The sequence below is a fragment of the Apis mellifera genome, linkage group LG3, assembly GCF_003254395.2.
Source record: "Apis mellifera strain DH4 linkage group LG3, Amel_HAv3.1, whole genome shotgun sequence".
NCBI lineage: Eukaryota > Metazoa > Arthropoda > Insecta > Hymenoptera > Apidae > Apis > Apis mellifera.
In genome coordinates, this window is record NC_037640.1 from 3,836,537 (window position 1) to 3,859,089 (window position 22,553).

At 37.5% G+C, this 22,553-nt stretch overlaps 2 long non-coding RNA genes across 8 annotated transcripts; one reads left to right on the forward strand and one right to left on the reverse strand.

The window, feature by feature from the left end:
- The first annotated feature begins 235 nt into the window (after positions 1-235).
- Positions 236-10,786, forward strand: LOC100577303. Of its 7 annotated transcripts, XR_001702484.2 has the most exons (8): positions 3,564-4,238; positions 5,492-5,602; positions 5,685-5,740; positions 5,903-6,026; positions 6,209-6,855; positions 7,272-7,932; positions 8,097-8,268; positions 8,342-10,786. It is a non-coding gene; the product is annotated as an uncharacterized LOC100577303 (long non-coding RNA). The 7 variants fall into 7 exon arrangements; XR_001702487.2 differs by lacking the exons at positions 3,564-4,238; positions 5,685-5,740 and adding an exon at positions 236-1,053 and having other exon boundaries at positions 5,492-5,654; XR_001702485.2 differs by lacking the exons at positions 3,564-4,238; positions 5,685-5,740 and adding an exon at positions 1,369-1,465 and having other exon boundaries at positions 5,492-5,654.
- On the reverse strand, positions 1,048-2,970 carry LOC102655011. Its single transcript, XR_001702491.2, has 4 exons — positions 2,225-2,970; positions 1,794-1,920; positions 1,331-1,576; positions 1,048-1,229 (listed from the first exon to the last, which is right to left on the reverse strand). It is a non-coding gene; the product is annotated as an uncharacterized LOC102655011 (long non-coding RNA).
- Positions 10,787-22,553: the final 11,767 nt, after the last annotated feature.

Below are 22,553 nucleotides of genomic sequence, written 5' to 3' on the forward strand. Positions count from 1 at the left end.
ACTTTGCAATCCCTTCTCAGCAGTGATTAATGTCTTGCGAACGAGACACGCTGATGAACAATGACAAATCACTCTCGAAACTGAATTGGCCTGCAATTTAAAAATTCGAATTGAAGTAACAAAAATATTTTCATTTCCTATTGAAAAAAAAAAGAGAAAAAAAGAAATTATAAAAAAAAAAGGAATCTTAAGAATTATTAATTAAGAAATTGAATTTGTAAAACAATTTAGATAACATTAAATTAGAAGTATCATTCAGATTTACCACCTTTACATAAGAATGAAGATATGATTTCTTTAGAATCATATTACTATTCGTATAAATTAATTATAAAATATCAAAATTATTTTTCATTTATTCGTTGGCATCAAACGATTAACCAATGATAGTCGACAAAATCGTAAAAGAAAACGAAGGATTACACAATATCGTGTTTGCTAGAGAATTCGAATGGCATATAATTGGAAGGAGCAGCGATCAACAGTGTGACGTTTAGCGAATCGATGATGGTGGTGGTGGAGGACGGCGGTGGTAAAAACGGCAGTTTGAAAAAAGAAGGAAAAAGGAAGCGATGAGTGGAAGAGGAGGAGGAGGAGGAGGATGGGGAAGGATACTCGAAAATTATTCCGATATGAAACTCATCGCGCGGCGTATCGCGTCAAAGGAGCCAATTTAAAACAGCCCTTTCCAAGATTATCAGCGCGTCGTTGCGGTGGGATTAATATATAAAAAAGGCGAGTACAACGAAGGTGGTAGGAAGGGTGGGTTCGAGAAGAGATAGAGAGGGAGATAGAGTGAGAGGAGGAGGGAGTGGGAGGAAGGGCAGAAGCGTGCGGGATTGGTAAACTTCCCGGTAATTTGTTCGTCAGTCGCTTTGAACCTCTTTTAAACAACTACTGTGTTCTCTTCCACCTTTTTTCGCTATCTTCCCCCCCACTCTCCTCCATCGTTGCTCGTTTGAAAGAGGGAAATTATTGCGGAAAGGTGGAAGAAAGGCGGAGAAAGGGGAAAAACTTCGTGATTAAAGGTGCTTCGGTTTGTTAAATTATTCGGTAAGAAAGTGGCTGCATTAAAGATTCTATCGTGGGAAGTTCCCGAAGATATTTCCCTTGCAATTATCGATGAATCTAATGAATTTGTTCTTCCTCCTCTCGCTCATCCTCATCCACAAATTTCCAACGTGTCCAGGATTTTATTGTCACTCGTATATGACACACATGTTGTTCATCTAATTAAAGAGGATGAGTAAGTTTTAAAAATTGACGAATAATGGTGCGGAATTGCTGCTATTATAAATGTGTTTCTTAATTGTTTCATTTTTATACATACGTATATTCTGGATCTTGATATTAACACACGAACTTCCTCCTCGGTAACGAATATCTTAAGATTGCCGCAATAAAGTGTTAATAAAATATCAAAATCGTAAAAACAAGTTGGCAGGCAACAACGATGATCAGATTAGTAAGTAGATATATTCGCCTCATTCAGTGTTTTTGGAGCAGAATTTGCCTTTTCGTAGTTGCGATACGATTTAAGCGCAATTTATGGCACGTCGAAGAATCTCTTTGCATTCTAATTAAAACATAAATTAAAGTTAAAAAATTATAAAGACTTATTAATTTGTTAAATTCGTTAAAAAAAATGTACTTACTTCTTTTTTTTCTTTTATTATTTAAACATACTTCTTTAATTTTTTTTATACCTTTAATTGATATGATATTATGGAAGTTGGAAGTAATTGTCGAGATATTATAAATCATCGTTGTGAAAAATAAGATTGTTAACTTACCGTATAATCTGAGTTATATATCTCGCAGCAAATGAAATAGCGTTGAATTTTCCGCTTCCTACATTTGTCGTTTTTTTTTTTTTCCTCTCCTCAATTCTTACGTGACTTGTCTCTGCTCCTTTTCAAACTAGACACGCAAACACACATATATAACCAATTGAACATTGCAACTTTATCATAATTGTAATGAGGCAAAATGATAGAAATACTTCCAAGTTTCCTTTCTCATTATTTTAATTTATCTCTCATTTTTAATAACGTAATAAAACCGATACAACCAAAATTCAAAAGTTATTCGATCCACTTGTGAATATTATATTGTAGGAACGATATCTCATAGATATAACTTCCGTCTCTTAATTCAACGTATATTCACGGTTATATCTCGGAGACAGAAGCAATAAAAAGCTGAAACAATCATTTGGACACACCTGTAACTGTATGGCCATTATGCGATGCAGTCGTGTCGATTTCGAAATTCGATCGCCTCGGATCACCTAAGGTTTCTCGACCGTTACTCGTTGTCACCGGCTCTGCCAGATTGCATTTGGATTTGCATATGATCGAGTCATGGGACTGCCGTGTTACGATCGCACTAACACGCATTCCAGTTTCCGTGTCGCATCATATGGAACAATTCAACGCGTTAATTACGGAAACACAAACGAGATATACGAGAGAATCTCAGGTAGAAACGTGTCACGCCGCGAAAACACTTGATTAATTAATCGACTTGGATACGAACAGTACATGGAATTGAATTTTGACAAAAAAGAAAAAAAAATAGTTGGATTCTTTTATCTAACGAATTAAAAACTGTTGGAACTTATCACGAAATACCGTTTGATGTCTATCCTAATTGAATATCGTAAATCATTTTAATTAAAAGGAGAAAGAAATGTCCATGATGACTCAGTTCAGATATCCGTTGAAAAAAATTACGTATGGAATTGTTCGTTACATATATTGCACTGATTAAACTTTCTTTTACACGCTACTTCCGCTTTCACTACGCCGGAAATGTTTCTGTAATTAATTCATAGGAAAGATTCGTATTTGGATTAAATGAACGATAAAGTAAAAGAGATTTCTTTCTTGATTTCAATGTTCACATCACTTTACACCTTATTCTTTCACATTCACAAGTAGAATCGTAATTGATAATATTGAATTTAACAAATTAACTCGTAGTTCTTATAATTAATCAATTATATCTTATCTTAAATTCAAAATGAAAAATGAAATTTAAGAAATATAATTAATTTTACGTAAATTGAAATTTGTTCGAAAGATGATATAGAATATCGAAACATCACAAGTCAAATTAATGATTAATATCTTAAAAAATAAAAATTAATAAATAATATAATTTTTGTTCATATAAATACTAAATATACTTTTAAACTACTATAATATACTTTTAAAACTAAAGCACAGAATTAATTTCACAAATTTAATAAAAAATAATGATCAATTTTTAATAAAATACGTTTTCGTTTCGTCAAGGTTACGATATGTATAGAAAATATCCCTAATAAAAAATCTAACCTAGAGATTTTAGTAATAATTTAGAAACATAATGTAAACGAAGAATAGTAAAAAAGATAAAAAGAAGTTACTAGTATAGTGAAAACAAATAAATCTTAGGACAATATTCTCTTTATTTTTTATATTAGATAACAATCAAATAACAATTCAGATAATCAAATACTACGTTGATCAAATTTCTAATTTTATAGTCGAATTTTTTAACATCTTTAATCGATGTTCAATATAATCGATCGTTTTGATAATCGAGATTTTATCGTCGATATTACTATTATCAAAAAATTCCGATTCATAATCGAATTTTTCTTTAATCGATGTTCCAATAATCGATCGTTCTGATAATTGAGATTTTATCGCCAATATTATTACGTATTAAAAAATTCGATTGATTCGTGAAAATATGGACACGAAATTTGCGAAACTTCATAGATATACATACGCAAGTAATTGTAAGAAGAACGGTTCGTGTATTACTCGGTAGGGTGTGTATACGGCGTACACAGAACGATGTTAGACGTTTGATTAATAGCGTCAGCGCTGATTGGTCACGCTACTAATAAAGGAGCGTTCACACGTATTAAAAGTTCGCGCCTCTGCGTCCACGCCGGTGTGCTCAGCGTCTTCGGTCATTGTAGTCTAGTGTTGGCACGATATAACGAGGGAATGGCGTGTCTTGCTTATAATTGAACCGAGCACCTACAATCCAATCGTTCTTAATCATTCGAATTCATCTCGCTTGCAAGTTCCATTCTCCTTTATTATTCGTTGTCTTACCAACCTGTGAAACTTATCCGAAATTCATATTCTTTTTTTGCCAATAACAGTAACATGGACAATATGGACAGTTTTGATTATTTTTAATTATTCAGATAGATTATTCCAACATGATTGTTCGAGGTATGTTACGTTAAAAACATTTCGATGGATGTTAAATACTTCAATCTGAATCTATGATAAAAGAAGTATGTAATAATTCCACTTTCTCTTCACTATTCATTGTTTCTATACAACTTTTAACGTTTTCATCGAATGCTTTGCCAAAGTTTTTACATTGCTCGTAGATTTTGTTCTCTTTAGAAAATTTTACTCGTTTCTCGTATCTATCTTGAAAAATTTGAAAGATTTTTCAAAAATTGGTAGGGAATTTAATTGGTAGGGAAAATTCGTGTTATAGATTTGAATATACGAGTCGAGACAAGTAACTGCACTCGTAAATTAATTTAGCTCTTTTCTTGAGGGCAAAAGAGCGAAGAGATTCGCGAAGAGCGAAAATGGCGGAGATTACGCGAAATTATGCAAATGCACGGCATTGTAAAGGGATCTGTTTTTCGTTTTATTGGACTGGGCCTGCGGTGTCCTCGGTCGTATAACCGAAACAAAAGCTTACCTAACGCGAGAACAAAGGGTATAGAGGCGAGTAGAAATCTCTTGAGGGCACACATGCAACGAATTTAACTGCTTCCCTAGGCATTACTCTTGCTGGGTTTCTTTTATTCCCGCTTATTCTCTAACTACCCTCGTCTATCGGTCTTCGTATCCTTTTCGTGGTTTATTATTTGTAAAAGCAAAGATTTTTCAGTTTAAATATAAAGTATTATACGGTCAGTCAAAAATTTTTATACGTTATCTTATAGGAAGTATTCATCCATCAAGGAAATATTCATCCATCTTGAAAAATTTGATTTCAACGAAAATTTGCATGCATATAGATTTTTCGATAAGAAAATCTTTTGAACGTGTAAAATCAATTTTATTTTTCAAATTTTTATTTTTTTTTGTGTTTTATACATTTATATATAATTTAGCTTCGAAATATTTTTTACAATTAAATAATAGAATCTTAAGTATCTTATTGTTTAAAATTGTGCTTTTTTTTTCTATCTCGAAATTATATTTAAAAAACGAAAATAATATTGATAATTGAGGTGATTAGATAATTTATTCTCTCGAAATGATATTTCACTAATAAAAGAATTATTTCGTATATAATCTATTATAATTTACGTATTTATAATATTTTATATAAAATAGAATTATTATTAATTTTGATAATATAATTTATTAGTTATGTTTTTTATTATTTTTTTTATACTAAATTATGCATTTATTAAAAGCAGATTTTTCTCTGACACAATATAAATCGATTACAGGGTCGAAAGACGGTTGCTTTGAAAGGATATTCATTATGTTCCTGAAAGTGCGGAGTCTTCGTAACAGCTTTTAAAAGGTGACAAAATCCCCTTAGAGCACGGTTCGCAAGGGTAGGCTAAATTACAATTAATTAATTGACTTCGACTCCCTGTAATTCATGCGGTAAGTCAAACTTAATTAATTACCCTTTAGGGTCAAAAAGAAGGGGGTTAGAGAAAAAAGAACTTTCCATCTTCTGATTTTAAGAGGTATTTGTAATGCTTTCGCTGTTTGGTTCTTAAAAATATATATCAATAATTAGCTTCGTATATCAATCAGAGCTAAGTGAAATTTATTTTAAGTACTAATTTAAAAATAATTACGTAAAATAATTTAAAATAAATTATACATATATATAAAACTTATTTCAGTTGATGATTATGTTTTTCATTTGGTCAATTAAAGGAATTTGAGGCGAGGTGAATAATTGGGAAAATAATTTGAAGAATTGATTATTTGAGGAACATTCAGAATAAGTATTGAACAATGAATAAGGTAATAATTGCAAATGTGTTAACTTATTTTTCCTACATATTTTAAAAATATATTTATCATTTGTCAAATAAATTTAAATATTGAAGTAATATAATTGTTTAATAAAAAAGAATTAGATTAAGATTATATTTAAACAAAGAATTCATATAATTATTTACGATTCATTTTCTTCAATTTTGTAGGTATATTCTAAAATTTACAAATTATTTATTCATCAAAAAATAAAAAGCTTGTTCAAAAAAGAAACAATGATAATAGAAATGAAAATACTATGGATGAAAGCAACAGTTTTACCTCGTATCCTACATCAATAAAGTAGGTTGAAATGTCAGTGGTTGAAAAGGCTATTAATTACAGACACCCTCCTCTATTGTAACGACGCCGATAACTTTTCTATTATCCTTTTAAAAGAAGATTTAAGGCCAAATAGTCTTAACAACAGCACGCTTGCAGGTCGTATAATCCTTACTATCATTATCGAAATTTTTTTTTTTTTCTTTTTTAACACGACTTTTTTAACATCTGCTCCGAAACGAATAAAAATCTCGTTATCCGGAAAAGACTATCCTCAGCTGTTAGGCTACACCTAACACAGATGTTTCTATTTGCAACACTTATGAAAGTATAAGCCAGAAATTTGACAGAGTATGATTTCATTTTTGGGAGTCATAAAATTTCAAAGGCAAGGACCACCACGTACACACATGCTACAACCCTTTGTTGTTAATGGAAGCCTTGATGATCGCGGACAATCGCCGAAGGTGTCTGTCTGCCTGACAAGCCGACACTCTCTACATTGTAATTAATCAATATTACATCGACAATACTTGTACGCGTGTTCGAGGCAAAAGCTATTGTCGTAATTTGCTGCCCTTCTCTTTTTTGTTTACGCCGCAATCGGCCACAACCGCGATTTTAATTGTACCGCTTTAAAGCAACATTTTAAAAGTTGGTTGCTCAAACGAGATGTACTTAATGAATCTTCGCGATGCTAATTGCACCGACTTGCAAATTGCTCCGACGATTTCCGCCTCATGCATGTATGAATTATAAAAATTTCATGAATCATGCAGTAAATCATTAAAATATTTTATATAAATCGTCGAGCAATAAAAAAATAGTTGTATAAGTAAACGTTTTTCTCGTGTTTTAAAATAATGCAAAAAAATCTATTGGTTTTTCTTAATTGCTATTTAATTTATTAGCTACTTAATTCTTCTATTTATCTCTATTTTATTTAAACAGATATTATGGATAATTTTAAAAAATGTTACATATGGATAACATCAGACAGAAGTTTTGCATATTTTGAATGTGAGTGAAAATTAATCGTGAGAGTTAAAAAAAAAAAAAGAAAAAGAAGAGAGTTAGAGCGAAAATTTGGCGAGAAGCGGGAAAGGGTAATTACTAATGATCGCGGAGGATCGTTATTAACCTTTCTGGTGGCGAGAGGCATCAGGACGTAGCAGGACCATTGTCCATTCCGCTAGGTTCATTACGGTGTTCCAGTAGGGAATGAGGCGATGGTCGGGTGGATGATGTAAAAAAGGGTAAAAGAGAAATAAGAAAAGTGTCGGGGGTCAGAGGAGACCGAACGGCTACCGTGAATGGCGCAGCCTGACCCAAGAGCTGCCGGGCATCAAAAGGGCCTCAAAAGGACCGCTTCGAACCTCGGCCTGTCCGAAGCTCATTTGTTTTCACCGGCGCATGGAAAGATCGATCGACCGATGTCTTAACCCTACACTCTCCACGGAATCATCCGCTTTCGATAAGAAAAATTCTGAGGCATTAATTAGATCGGCCTGTAATAGAGTCATGATGGAAAACTGATTGCCTGCGTCGAAGTTACGGCAATTTACTTAGCCTATCAACTATCTTCTCTGCATTTCCCTCCATTTTCTCCTCGGTAATGTTTAACATAGTTTTCTTGACTCATTTTTCTCAAAGATTCATTGTATCATTTTTTTGTTTGTAAGTTTATATTTAATATTTATATTTTTATACACTTTATTTTATACAAAATTATCTAATAGATCTCTTTTGATTTTTTTTTATTTGTTCTTTTCTTAGATCTTGTTGAGCTAGATTAACTATCTCTTGGATAACATTTTCAATATGACATCTATAGTCATGTATGACATCTATAGTCTTTGATATTTGTTATAAAATGATGAAAAACGATGAAATTGTTACGCATACTGGTGACAGGATCTTTACACGTAGAATAGAAAATTTCCATGAGGTATATATTCATGTTATCATGTATTGAATGTGTTAAACAGCATATACTTATCTTTTTTTTCTACTTCACACAGGTTTCTTGAGATCTTCTTTCTTCCTTTTGATATCGATTCGATGGATGATCGTTAATTTGAATGGACGAAATGATCGATAATATTAGACTAGATAATTCTATGAGCAAAACAAAAAGAATATAAATTTATATTCTCCATCGAATCATTGTATCTTACGTTCTCACGGCAAAAACACGGTAGATTATCTTACGTGATTGGAGTGGATGAAAATTCCACGTAGACGGACGTGCGGGGTGGAAGTGTTGGGAAGTTTTAGAAAAATCGGATGAGGAAGAGGTTACACGAGGGGATACTAGGATTGCATTTACAAGGGGGATTTGTACGGTAGTCGAGAAACGAAGTGAAATTATCGATGCGATTGCCACTGGAACAGACTCTCTCGGTTGAAGGGCCGACAAAGGGTCGATCAGTGATTCTCTCCATCTCCTTTCATCTCGTTCCTTTTTCGAAAGATAACCCCACGGTGGCCACCTTTTTGTTTGCACAGTGAGATTGCTTGCCTCTTGCTCGGAAATTGACCGAAGATTACGGCCGACCGACGTTTGCTCTGCGGCCACGGCCTTAACTTTGCGCTACCACAAAAATATCATTGGCTTCCTCCTTTTCCCTTCCAACTTCTTTGTCTTCTTCCTTCTATTATTTTTTTCCTTCGGGTATTGATTCCTTTCGCGTTTTATACATACATGAAAAACCAATCGATCTTTTATCTTTTTTTCTCGCTCAAAAACTTGAAATTTTAAAATTCAAATTACAAATTAATTTCCTCTAAGTAAATGGTAACGTATAACAACTTATGAAAAAATTATTCTTATGATCTATTGATACCTTGCTTATAATGAAAATTACAATATACAAATCTAATAATATTTTATATATCCTACATATTAGTTGAATAGATATTAGTATATTAGTTGCATAAAAAATTGCAATCCAGTCATTATTCTTGAAATTTTTTCCCAAAATATCGTATCGAAATCGATAAAATCGTTCTTTTTATTCTTGATTTACAAACAAAGTAAAGTATCATCTATCGTTCGTCCGAGAAATTATACGACAAACATTTTAACTGCGACGTAACCACAAAACTTCTCTTTCCCCGGTCGTACACTTCCCTTTCCTCCTTATCCCGAAGAGAGATGATGTCTAAGCTTATTATCGAGACCCTCGAGACCTCTCTTTCTCTCCATCTTGCAGGATTTGATCGAAGTTGATGGAGCGAGCACGGAGCTAACCGCCCAGAGTATTATGTGTCGAAAAATATTCAAGAAAACCTCTTCGGCCAGTCCTTCGGAGGAGCAATGACTTTTGTCCGCCACGATACTGTCAGAAGTGATTACCCGTAATGGATCAAGCTCTTTAATGCTCTACCCACGTGCGCTAGAAGAATTATCCGTTCGAGAGGCAGCTAGAGCTTGTTTAAAGGGCGTTGTACGCCCGTTATACGACGCGGTAACAAGCGCGATTTCAGCTCACGGTGTACAATTAAAAGTAACACGGCTCGATGCGCGTTAACGCGAGCGAGTCGAATCGTTTGATCCTCCGTAGAAAAATTGCGCGCTCTATTCCGAGAGAAAGAGAAAGATTTATGACATACGGTTCTAAAGATCGTAAATCATTTGGTATATCGTAAACAGCCAATAAGCCGAGATCAAAGAGACATTAAACTCTGGTCGAAGTTGGAGAAGTGGGGTTAGAACCGGTTAATCGTTGATAGAGGAGTGATTATTAAATAGGGGGAAAAAAAAAAAACAAGAAAAGAAAAAGAAAAGAACAGATTATTCTTCTCCTAGAGAAGGCTAATTATGAGAGGCATTAATTAAGCACTAACGACGAAGGATTATTAACGAACAAATCGGTTCTCCTTACATGGGGACAAGGTTTTGATCGACGAGCCACGAGTTTAGCCGAGGGCAACTACAACGACCAATCGATCTATCGATTGAGATCGATCGAATTACCGGTATGCACGATTCCTTGTATCGATATATATATATATGTATATGTAGATGTAAGGATCGATTGCAGAATGAAAGATTGTGAACTAATACGGGTGACAGAAGGGAGTGTACAGACGCACGGGAAAGACGCGATTGAATTACCATAAAACGCCATGATTAACGTAAAGTAAACGAATATAATGCCGCAATGACCGCAACCTGTTCTATAGCAGTTAGAGTATGTCCCCGCAATGGTTTCCTGTATCTCTACGTCCGACGCGATGTCTCTCACTTTTCTTTTATCGCATCGTTCTCTGTGAAATTAAATAATTTCGTGTACGAATAGATTTAAATTTAATTGGTAGTGGAATTTTGAGATTATCATCTGTGATGAGAAGTACGATAAGACTTTAAAAACTTCGCACGGTCATTCAATTATCGGGTTCGTATGTAATAGGTTAGGTAATACGAACATTGTGAATGCAGAAATAAATCAATTTACATAATATCCATCTATCTAGTTTTGAAATCATTTAAATTTTATGTAAGTATTGTTATGTATGCTAGGTTTTTATTATTTACGTATATCGATAATGTTATTCGTTTGTTTCAAATAATTGAAGCAAATATGTAAAAAAATACAACAAATAGAATAGAATATTTCGTGAATATGAATTATATATTTCATAGTAAAATAAATTAATTTAAAAATTACATTATATAATAAAAATACATTATATAATAAATACATTATATAATAAAAATTTAATAAGATTAGAGATAATATAATTCCTTCAATCTTCAAAATCTCTCGAAGGCGCGATCTAATTGTTTTGAAGCAGAAATTCTGATGTTTTTTATTTTATAAAAAACTTAAGTGGTCGATGTGCGTGCACGAGTGCGTGAGAATTGACATGCGTGCATAGGTGTGCGTACGCGTGACAGTGTACGGTAGGACAGAACATATGATACATATGGGAACGTTAGGCTCTGTGGTTTGAAGCCCGTAACGTGTGGCCAGGGCCGTATGAGATGTAAGGCGCCCCAACGATGAAAAGGGGGCCACGATCGGCAAGGAGAAACGAAGAAAGGAGACTAACACTTTTGCATCTTGCCACATATTATATGTGGATTTAGCCTTCGAAGATTACGCAAACGACACTAGAGGCTTGATTTCCGATCGATTGCAGTGTCTCCGATGACAGGAATTAACATCGTAGCCTTCTACGGTACTAAGATATTTGATTCTGTTCGAATTCCATATGATTAATCAAAATCTTTCGTTCGAAAGTTGTCTAACGCTCGAGAATTTACAATCTGATATTTGTCGAAAGATATTTTACGATTTATCTTTGAAATATGGTGTCTGGAAAGTGAGAGAGATTCAAAATGGCAGAATTTAAATTCAAAAATGTCGGATTCAAATTTATCTTAAATTAAATTTAAATTATCTTTAAAGTAACGTCGAATTTAAAAATTTAGTTTCGATAGAAACATTGTTAATTACTTTCTCGATAAATTTTTTGACTTTTTGATTAAAAAATTCGTTCAATTTTCTTTATTTTCAAAGTTTTTACGAATAAAAATTACAAATTTTGCAATAAAAAGAAAATAGATGAACAACGATATTATAGATGGCGTTCAGTTAAAAAAATGGCGGACGTGCGTTGAAACCGTTTTACGTTGTTCAATTTTTTTGTGTGTGATTAAAAAGTGTTATAGCAGAAAAAACTTCCCTTTGATTGTTTAATAGTAATCTTTAGTTTATCAAAATTAATCTTTGCCTTTATTTCGAAAGTTTATAACTAATAATTATTCGCAATTTCAATCGGATTTTCGAAGCGAAATCCTAACCTAGTAATTTTCGTTAATTCGATCAACGCGATTGGCCAACCGCTAATTGGTCAATTGTGCCGAAAACGATCCATCTATTCGAATCACGAGAGTTAAAAGAAAGTGTGGAAAGTCTTCATTAAAGTAACTTATATCGTAAAAGATTCGTGGTGTGTGGTCATCATGGTCCTTCCAAAAGAGATGATTCGAAAGGAGGGTAGTGCATCGGCGCATTGTGTCTCATTCCACGGTGCATTGCGCAAGCTTGTGAGAGAGTCGATTGGCTGATCGGTTACAAAGTCTTTCTTGCGGCAAGACCGCATTCCGTCTTTAACCGGTCCCTACATCGACTCGTCGGCTCGATCTCATCGATGAATTCGTCGATCCGGCAATACCCAAGATTTTTACGATCCCTCCAACCAGGATCAGGCTTCATCGCTTCCTCTCCGCTGGGAAGGGGTATATTCTGCTCGTCGATCGAGGTACGTCGTACGACATATTTGTAAACCGTATACCGTTTCACGAGGAAATAAACTTCCGCGCGGTGGCGTTTACCTACCTATATTTATCATGCAAATTTGTCGTAATTTAAAATTTACGCGTGTCTTTGAAATTACACGTCTCTAATATATATTCCCGTAACTTTCCAACGTGATTTTAACATTGCTATTTTGATGAATGTGCGTTTTCTAGCGAGTTCCTCGAACTCTACCACGGCAGGTAGCTCTCTGGCTATGTTTGATTGATAAAACAGCACCGATCTGCATACCGACACGTACCTGCGTGAATATATAGGGTGTCTAATTTTATCCTATAAATGAGAATTACTCATAAGCTATTTTTTCTTTGCATTATTTAAAAAAAGATACTACGCTACTAGTATCTAGTAGTATCTAGTAGCAGTATAGATGATTTTTCTATATAAATTACGTTTGATACCTTTTGTAGGAAATATATAATTAAAAATTATACATTTAAAGGAATATATATCGTACAATCTCTACGCGTTTATCCATAAAAAGAAGATAATTAGATCTAGATTGTGAAATTATTTAATTTCTATCTGAATATTTGTACAATGAATGCAATTAGTTACGAATAATTTATAAAAAAAATAGAATTTATAATTAATTAAATAAGAAATATTCAAGAAGATATTCAGATATTTTTGGAACAAACCATAAATTCATGCCATAAATAATGGATAATGCATTTATGAATCATTCTGTACAAGTATTCAAGAAGAAGTATGAAATAAACAACAAATATATACATATATATATATATAAAATAAACCCGTGCTCTTCACCAAGCTATTTTTTTTCTCGTTATCCCTTGGTTCTCGCTAATGATGCAATCGACTAACAAGAATTCCAGCTATCAACTTCTCGTGGCCGATCGTTTCCTCTTTCCGTTACCGTATCTCGGTCCATCTCGTTCCTCAATCTCCTCTTGGTAATCGTTTTAATCTTTTCTTCGAGTGAAAGCAACTCCGGCTAAATTGAGATCTCGCCGGTTCATCCGGACTAAGGCCGGTGAATTTCATCGATTTACCCTTTTCCCTTTGAAAATCGCAACGCAATAATCATCCCTAGCCTTTCTAATTTCGCGCTCTCAATCTTCTAGGATACGAAAAAATGTACAATTTCATTTTCATTAAATAATCGACTCTTCTTAACTCTTTGAAGTAGATGTGTGATCCATATGCGTGATGATCGTATGAAAAGATAATTTTTTTAAATTTTATTAAATCCATTGAACCATCGGTATAGAAAATTGGAGGGATTAGGATAGCTTTGATTTTTAATTTACGACTTCTAATTTATATTAATAATTAATTACATCGCTGTATTCTACAGAAATATAACCCTCTAATCATTTAATACCGTTACTCATATTTCTATAATTCAATTTCCACTGAATTGCAAATTATAAAAGGATAAAAATCGTGTTAATTTTTCAAATTTTCCACCTTATCTTCTATCTAACTCGAAGTTATTTTAATGTTACAAAAGAGAGTCGATTAGAAACTAACTACTAACTAATTACAAAAAGTATTTACTTTATTTTCACGGGAATAGTTAGTTCTTTTTTTACCTAGATTTGAAGGAAACAAGGCGGGGGAAAAAAAAAAAGTTCCTCCGATTGTATTAAATTGGAGATCGGAATGGATTTTTAAATCCGTGGCCCGCGCCGCGTAGTAAAGTGTAATTTATCGGATTGGAGAAGCGGCGGGGTCGTTCCGTTTCTATGGTGCAACGAGTGCATCGAAGGCGATATACACCTTAGGCGGGAATAAAATCGCCGGGAGTGACGAAGGGTCGTGGCAAAAACGCGCTCTCGAAGAGCTAATTTTTCATTCGTCTTCTCGGTCTATTTGGCCCCCTCCACTCCCCTTGCATGCTACCACTTACGTGTAGATCGGGCAAAGCATCCATCAACCGCGCGGCGGTGGTGGTGACTTCTAGATGCAGAAAAACTTAATTACCTTCATTAAGGTAGAAGAGGCTGGCTTCGTGATCGCGGCCTGATCAGTCCTCGATTTCGTCCGTACCCCCCCTGTCCCTCGATCATTTTCGAACGATTCGTCTTGGATCGCCTGTCAAATCAACATTCCTTGTCCACGTCCGATAAAAATTAATCCCTCTTTTCTTTCTTCAGAGAATCCTCATAATATCTATCCCTATTTTTTCTTAATCGAGAATAATCCGCGAATGAGAGAGAAATATTACAAATCGTTCGTTCGAATTTTAATCGATTAATGATAAAAAAAAGAAAGGAAAGAAACGAGACACGAACCGATCGCGGCCAATTAGAAACTTCGGCTCGTGCCTTTCTCGAGCGAGCGAGAAAGAAGGCAGTAGTGCATGCATGCATACGCCGGTAACGCACGAGATATTATACAATGCCCTCTCCTCCTCCTCCTCCTCCTCCTCCTCCTTCTCCTCTTGCTCCCCCATCCTCCCCTCCCCCGCCCGCTTAATGACTCGGCCGCCGTAGTGCCGCCAAAGGGGCGAGCTTCGTGCCATTTTATTTTTACTTCCGCAGGCACCCTATAGGCACCCGCTATTAATTGCCGTCGTTCCGCACCGACTTCGCCGCGAATCCATCTACAACCACCACCATCACGGCCAATACTTGTGCCTCTCTCCTCTATAATACGTCCCGCGGGGTTTCCCCGCTTAAACTTGCGACCACGCGCTAATTTCTCCTCGTGGCCCTCTCCTCGTCGTCGTAGCCATAGGGACGTTCGATCGTAGGATCGTGGAAGGATCGCTGAAGTGAACGTCGAGTAATAGATATTTTGCGTGTTGTACAAACGCGTAGGTAAACGTAAAATATGTTGTAAAAATATTGGTTTCTCGAATGGAAAGAAATAACTTCTTTTGCGAAAATTTCGAAAGAAATATACAAGATATTTGGACAGATATTATTTCAGGAATAATTATTGGTGAAATTTATCGGTTGTGAAAAAGTAGATGGATATTCTCTTTGCCAAAAAATGTTAGAGCTCGAAAACTCGCAGAATCGAACGATTTAATTACTTTTCGTTGAAACATCTTCGTGTCCATGTATCATAAAGAAAAAATATTTGATCCACTCCCGATCTATATAACTACGTCTCGGTTGAATATCAGATGGCCTGAAAATCAAATTAGAGAAAAAGACACGTTAAGAAGAAAGAGACCTCACCTTTTCTTCCCCCCTTTCCTTTCGTGTTTCGCCAACATTTTGCCAGGGGAGGAGGAGGAGAGGAGGCAATTTTCCAGTGCATGACAATGGGAATGCGCGTTTCGAAGATGACGATAAGAGTAATGGGGCCCTCCCTTCTTGCTGTCATTATCGTCCCCGCTTTATTATCCCCCGCCTCGTTATTGGCCGCGGTTAAACGAGAGCAAAGGACTATAACGAAGGATCGTATCTTCCGTTGAAACCTCCCCCCTCACCACCGGTTGTTGTTGCCGGTGAATTAACGCGGGCATAAATTCCCATAGACACCTCCTTAATCGGCGTGTTCCTCTCCGCACCTGCCCCCCCTCTCCTCCTCTTCTTCTTCGAGGGGCAACACGTTCACGTCGCGTCTCGGTTGTAACGCATAAGCATACCATGAACACGTTGCTGACAATACCGGCTAATGCACGATACAGTAACTGATACAGTTATCCGTTCTTAATTGTGCGCGGAGATGCATGCGTTTGTCGCGGATTTCGTGTGGGAGATTCCTTCTTTTCTCTCTTCTATCGTCGATAATAATAAACCGGCGGGATGAGATGCGTATTAACAGTTTTCTCTTCAACGTCGAGGAGAGTTGAAAAATTCATATCTCGGAGGAGGAAATTTTCGAGATTGTTTGGATTAGGAAAATGTTCGTAGTAATTAATTACTCGATCTTCGATGGAATAACGAGACGAATCCTCGTTCAATTCATTCGCACGCTCGAAGAATTTTTAATCAACCTCCTCTTAAAGGTGGAGAAAAAAATTACAAAAGAGATATTCGAAAAATTTTTCTTAGAAAAAGTAACGAGAGATCACTAACCAGGAACACGTTTCGATCTCTCTACAAGCATAATTATTCGCGTCTCATTTTTCTTCCTCGATACTTGGAACGGAGTTGGTTGTGCAAACAGACGGCATACACACATATCGCCTCCCCAATACGAACGGAGAAACTTTCGACCTTTGTCGGCGAGAATATTTCAGTAGCAATCATATCGGGTAATTCGCCAGGCTGATTGTCCCTGACCGCAGCTCCTCCGAACGGGCATCGTTCCTTATTTTATTCCGTCCTTATTTGGCCAAAGGTAAACTCTAGCCGAACACTGCTGGCCGCATATCGCGAATATATATATATATATATATGATCGAAGGGGAGGATGAGATCAAAGGATCAGCATAAACGATCCAATCAGTCGAGTAATTCGCCGTGATTGCGTGGTATTCCGCGCTGTTCGGACCGTTTCTGCTACCGTGCTGAATCTATGCGGTGCGGGTTAGAAAACAATCGTCGAATTCCTTTCAGACCGAAAAAAATAAAAGGAAAGAGAAGGGAAGAAGAAGGAAGGAGGATCTCTCGTATATTATATCTTCCAAGTTCCCACGGCGGATAATTTCGGCAACACTTTTTAACTCTCACCTCTTTTCCGCCACGGGAGCAGCCAGGTTAATTGAATTCCTCTCGAAACTCGTCCTTGCATCCTATTCTTTTCGCTCGTCATTAACCTATTTGGAATAATTAGATGGATTTCCTTTTCCTTTTTTTTTGAATATATTTCTGCATAAATATCTAGCTCTCGTAATAATATTTTATTAGAGGATTGGAATTTTTGTAACGAAGGATCTTGGATCGTTAAATTCATAATAATAAACTCGATATCTAAAAATCGTCACAGTCGATTGTTAGAATCTCGAGGAACGTTTCTTCCCCTTCCTCTAAGAGTAGAAAAGATTACACCTTCGGCCCCGTGGCTTATTAAATTAGGATGATACGGTGTCTCACGTCCGGAACAATTACGATCCGCAGGGTGTTTTTAAAGATCATCGCCGGGACCGGTACGGTCAATTAGTGATCGGGATCGTCACCCGTCGCCCGCGTATCGTATTTCCAACGTGGGAGGTCCACGGTATCTCTTCCGAAACGATGAACCCGTGGAACTCTGTAAGAGGCTTCCACGGTATGCCCGTGAAATACTTGGATTACGTGGAATTTTCGCAACAACCTCCAAGATATATCGTTTCATTTCACAAAATTCGAAAATGTCTGATTCAATCTTTAGAGATTGCAATATTTAAATATCGTACATACTCATATAGATAATTGGAAAACTATTCACTCGAGGATTAAAAAAGTAAATCCTTTTCCTCGAATCGATAAATATAATACGAGGAACGATCGACGTGGTATCACGCGAGTTAACGAGAATCATTAATATACATCGTAGCCGAACGAGGGGAAGGGAAGGGTTGGGAGGGAGGAAGGTGTCCGAATTCGGGTGCGATCATGCAAGAAATCTGGCCGAACGAACTGGAAGGGACGGGGATCCCGTAACACGATCGGGCCAGTACGATCACTCCGGTGATCCCCTGACGAGGCGCACGTATGTAAACGTGAAATCGTGATATCGAGATCGCAGCCCGGGCACACTCGTCCTCGCCTCTTCCTCACGGAGGGAAACGAGACGAGTGTCGGCCTGTCCCCAACGATTAGCGCCTCGTCTCGCCCTATGAACGGTTAAACCCTCCTTTATTCCGTACTTCTATTCGAATATTATTACAAAGATTCAAGCAAATTTTATATCGTACACGAAACTGGAGAAATATTCGGCTAGGATGACAATTGGTTGAGGAGAAAGGAGAGGGAAATTTGGAAGATTCGAGCGAATAATTTTTATATCGTACACGAAACTGGAGAAATATTCGGCTAGGATGACAATTGGTTGGAGAGAAAGGAGAGGGAAATTTGGAAGATTCGAGCGAATAATTTTTATATCGTACACGAAACTGGAGAAATATTCGGCTAGGATGACAATTGGTTGAAGAAGAAAGGAGAGGAAAATTTGGAAGATTCGAGCGAATAGTTTTTATATCGTACACGAAATTGGAGAAGTATTCGGCTAGGATGACAGGGAAATTTGGAAGAAAAGGGCCCATTAGAGAGTTATCTCGAGGAGGATTCTCCGTTGAAAAACTCTTTTTCCGCCGCCGGTCCGTTACGAATCATCACTTTGAGATCGAGACGGGAGAGATTGTTCGGGACGTACCGTGAATTCGAACCTTTAAGGGTTGTTGGCTCGCCTCTAATGGAGGGTGTCGTGTCGACAAAAGGAGGAACCGGGTGTCCCTCGAGCTTGTTGACTAAATAAAGGATTGCAAATTTTCGATTCGAACGGGCACCCAGATTCTTCTGCGCCCTCCGCCTCCGCCCGGTTAACGGTCGCCCGATTTGTCACACGGCTTACGGAGCCGGCCTCTCTCTCTCCTTTTCACCGAATAAACGATTTTAACGCGGGTTTCGTCACAATGGCCTCCTCGTAACTGGTCTAATGTACCGAGGAGGAAATCATTTGCATTGTCGAGAGAGAAGAATAAAACGAACGAACCGAATCATCGGATCGAGGTTAATTTTTGGTCAACACCTTAGGGAATTAACATTTTTAGATGAAGGAAGAAAAGTGTGATCGCTACTGCAGCGGGAAGGAGAGGGGATATTTATTATTGGTACGGTAATAGCGGTCGTAAATTACTTTCTAAAGGGAGTGGAACACCTGCGCGGATCCATGCATAAACGTTGGATCGATAAGATCGAAGGTCCATCTTCGCGAGCAACGGCGCCGTAGGCTAATTCAGCTGTTTCTTTCTTTACGATTTCATTTCTTCCTTTATTTCCGTTTAATTTCCATAAATTGCGAGCCCGCTTACGTATCCACGCTCGTAAGTCGTTCGATTCAAACAACGTGTCGCATCGATCCGAATAATTGACGATTGTAACCGGTGTAATTTCTTTTTTATATCCGATTTTTCTTATCCGAAAAGCAAAATATTTTTATCGGGTGATAAATGATTTTTCTTCGAATTAAAAAAAAAAAAGAGAGAGAAAAGAATCGAAAAACAATTAGGTTATAATTTAACGTTATCTCTCAACTATCCGTGTCGTATGAAATACCTTCAAAGTTTCATTTCGATTGCATCTGCGTGCATTATATTTCAAAATTAATAATGGTAACCTTAAGATAACTCTTTCTGGTACCCATAATTTTTAGTTTTCCTCGCTCAATAAAAACGTAATCATCATTTTACAACCGCGCAATATTTATCTCTCCCTATTCTAAAACTTTTATCGTCGAGTATATACCCGATAAATTATTACACGTGTGTAGCCTCGAATTAAAAGAAAAGAAGGGGGGAAAAAGAAAAAAATATCTAAATTGAGGCCAGCTATTCGATTATACTAATGAAAATACTTTCACATTTCCATGTGGGAAGCGACGTTAGCGATCAGAAGAGTGGCGCGCATTAACGGGGGAACGCGTAGAAACCGTGGCTTCGCAAACCGGCCTTTTTGCGATAGAGCAGAAGATTACATTCCGGCAAAAGTGGAAAATAACTCTTCCACCTGCGAGAGCCGGGCCTCACAATAACCGTGAAAAAAATCAAACGAAAAACTATTAGAGTTAGAATTTTACTTTGGCCCAAGATACGTGATCCTCTCGACGAGAGAAACGGTATGCTCGATCCTCCTCCTCCTCCTCTTCTCTCCTCGCCGTGGTGATGTAATAGTAAGCAAGATCAAAAGTTCGCGTGGATAGAGTCGTCTGTAATAGATAGAAAGATTACGTTCGCGATTGAGGAGAGGGGATAACATTTTCTCTTCGCGAGATTAGTGCAAAATTACAGAGAGAGAGAGGATGGAGACGCTTATGCACGCGTCTTATAAATTTTTTCTTTAGAAAAGCGACTTTGATTATTAAACTCCTTACGCGTGTATCACCTGTACGATTATCGACCCTAACTCATCTGTATTTTCGGGGGAGGGGGACGTGTGATATCGATACCTGTTCTCGACGAAATCTAAGATGATACAATAACGAAAAACGGCACACCTCGACACGGATGGATGATTATCTATCTTTCATCGCACGCACCGAGATATCTCGAATATCTCTTAACGCAATTTCGAATCGCGATTTCGTGGATAAGGATCGAAAGATGGCCGATTATTAATCCCTCTCTCTCTACCCTTCTCGATCCGATCCGAAGCGAAATAAATTTCACGGGAGACCGCCGATCCCCGCGATTTTTAATTTACCGGGTGTCCGTAACGCTCTCTCGACCCGTAAATTCGATTAATATACAAAGCGTGTATAATTGTCGCCGACGCGGTGTTTGAGAGCCGCTGAGGCCTACAGATGTCTCCCCGCTTAATTAGGCGGGCGCACACCCGGAATTATATACCTTTCGGAGCCAACTGAAACGAAACACAATTCATTATATCCCGGCCGTGCTACGCCACCTTTAAAGCCGCCCGGAATGCGCTCGTGCCCTTCCAGGAGGACGCGTCATCTCGTTTCTCTAAGCTAAGTAATTGGACGTTAGACGGGCAGCTGCGACGACAGCAGGAAAATTGAAATCGCTAATTGTTGCCGGCCTCTTCTTTTTCTTTTCTTTTTCAAGTTTGAACCGCGAGTCTTTCGAGGTGGAGACAGTTGCGATCTCGCGACGAAGTGAAAGATACTGAAAGAAATCGAAGAAACTTTTGTAATTTTAGATTCGAAAATAATTACTCATCCCTGTGATTTCTCGAGATGAAGACGTTTAAATCGAGGCGCACAATGGAGGCAAGTTGTATATAAGAGAAACCGTTTTCACGTCGATTCGTTTCCACAAAAGGGGTACAGAATCGGGATTATTGTTGTCGTTGTGTTAGCAGGGCGAAGTTAGGAAACGATTTACCCCCACACAGGCGGCACAGTGCACAGTCTCAGCTGCCCATTGCGGAGGGGTAAAGGCCATTAAAGAGGTTTGTCCCGGGAGAGACCGTTGTTTACGCGGCGGAAGTGGGCTATAATCAGGCCACGGTGCACAAAACCGCAAGGCAACGATATTACTGTCATTTCAACGGCCCCCTCCCTCCCACCGTCCTCCCTCGCACCGAGGAAAGAAAGACTCCGGGGGGAGGAAGAGAAGACCTGGAAATTAAATGGATTGTTCCGTCGTTATTAAGGGCAAAGGAGAGGCGCGTAATTACCACCGATCGCGTTTTGACTCGTGGAAAAAAGCTGTTCCTCTTATTCCCCCCCTGTTCTGTTGTGTGATTGCGGGCGTCGATCTGCGCGTGTCGTCGTCCTCTGTCGAAAACGTGGGACGGCGCCTCCTCCCTCGATCCTCCTTATTATCAATCTCGAGAAAGAAACGAGGAGGCCCAGTGGAAGGTTTGATACCGCCGAATCGGCGAAAATTAAGTGTCTCACTGCTCTGATCGTTCCTCGCCGATTATGGGGTAATATAATTCTTCGCGTTTGTCCGACCAATGATAATGATACCATTGGGAGAAGAGAGGTATGCTGCCGGCTCTCTTACCCGGTTTCGATCGAAATCTCTTCTTCCTCTTCTTTTTTCCTCTTCTTATAAGAAGACGAAGCGGAGCGAAGTTAACGAAGCGAATCGTTGCGATTTAATTTACAATCCGCGACTATTTCGTATCCGCGAAAAATTCTAACGTAAATTCGATTCGTGATCGATCGTGTAAGATTATTATTATTATTATTGTTGTTGTCATTATCCGGTTTGATCGGTCGGGGCCGAAAAAATTAAACGCTCCACGAATCGTGCTCGTTACGAAAGCCGTGTTCGTTTCGCCGGGACAGACAATAACGATATCGAGTGGAAAAATACCTGAAACGAGTTCTCCGTCCGTTGTTACTCCATTCGAATGGAATCGTCCAA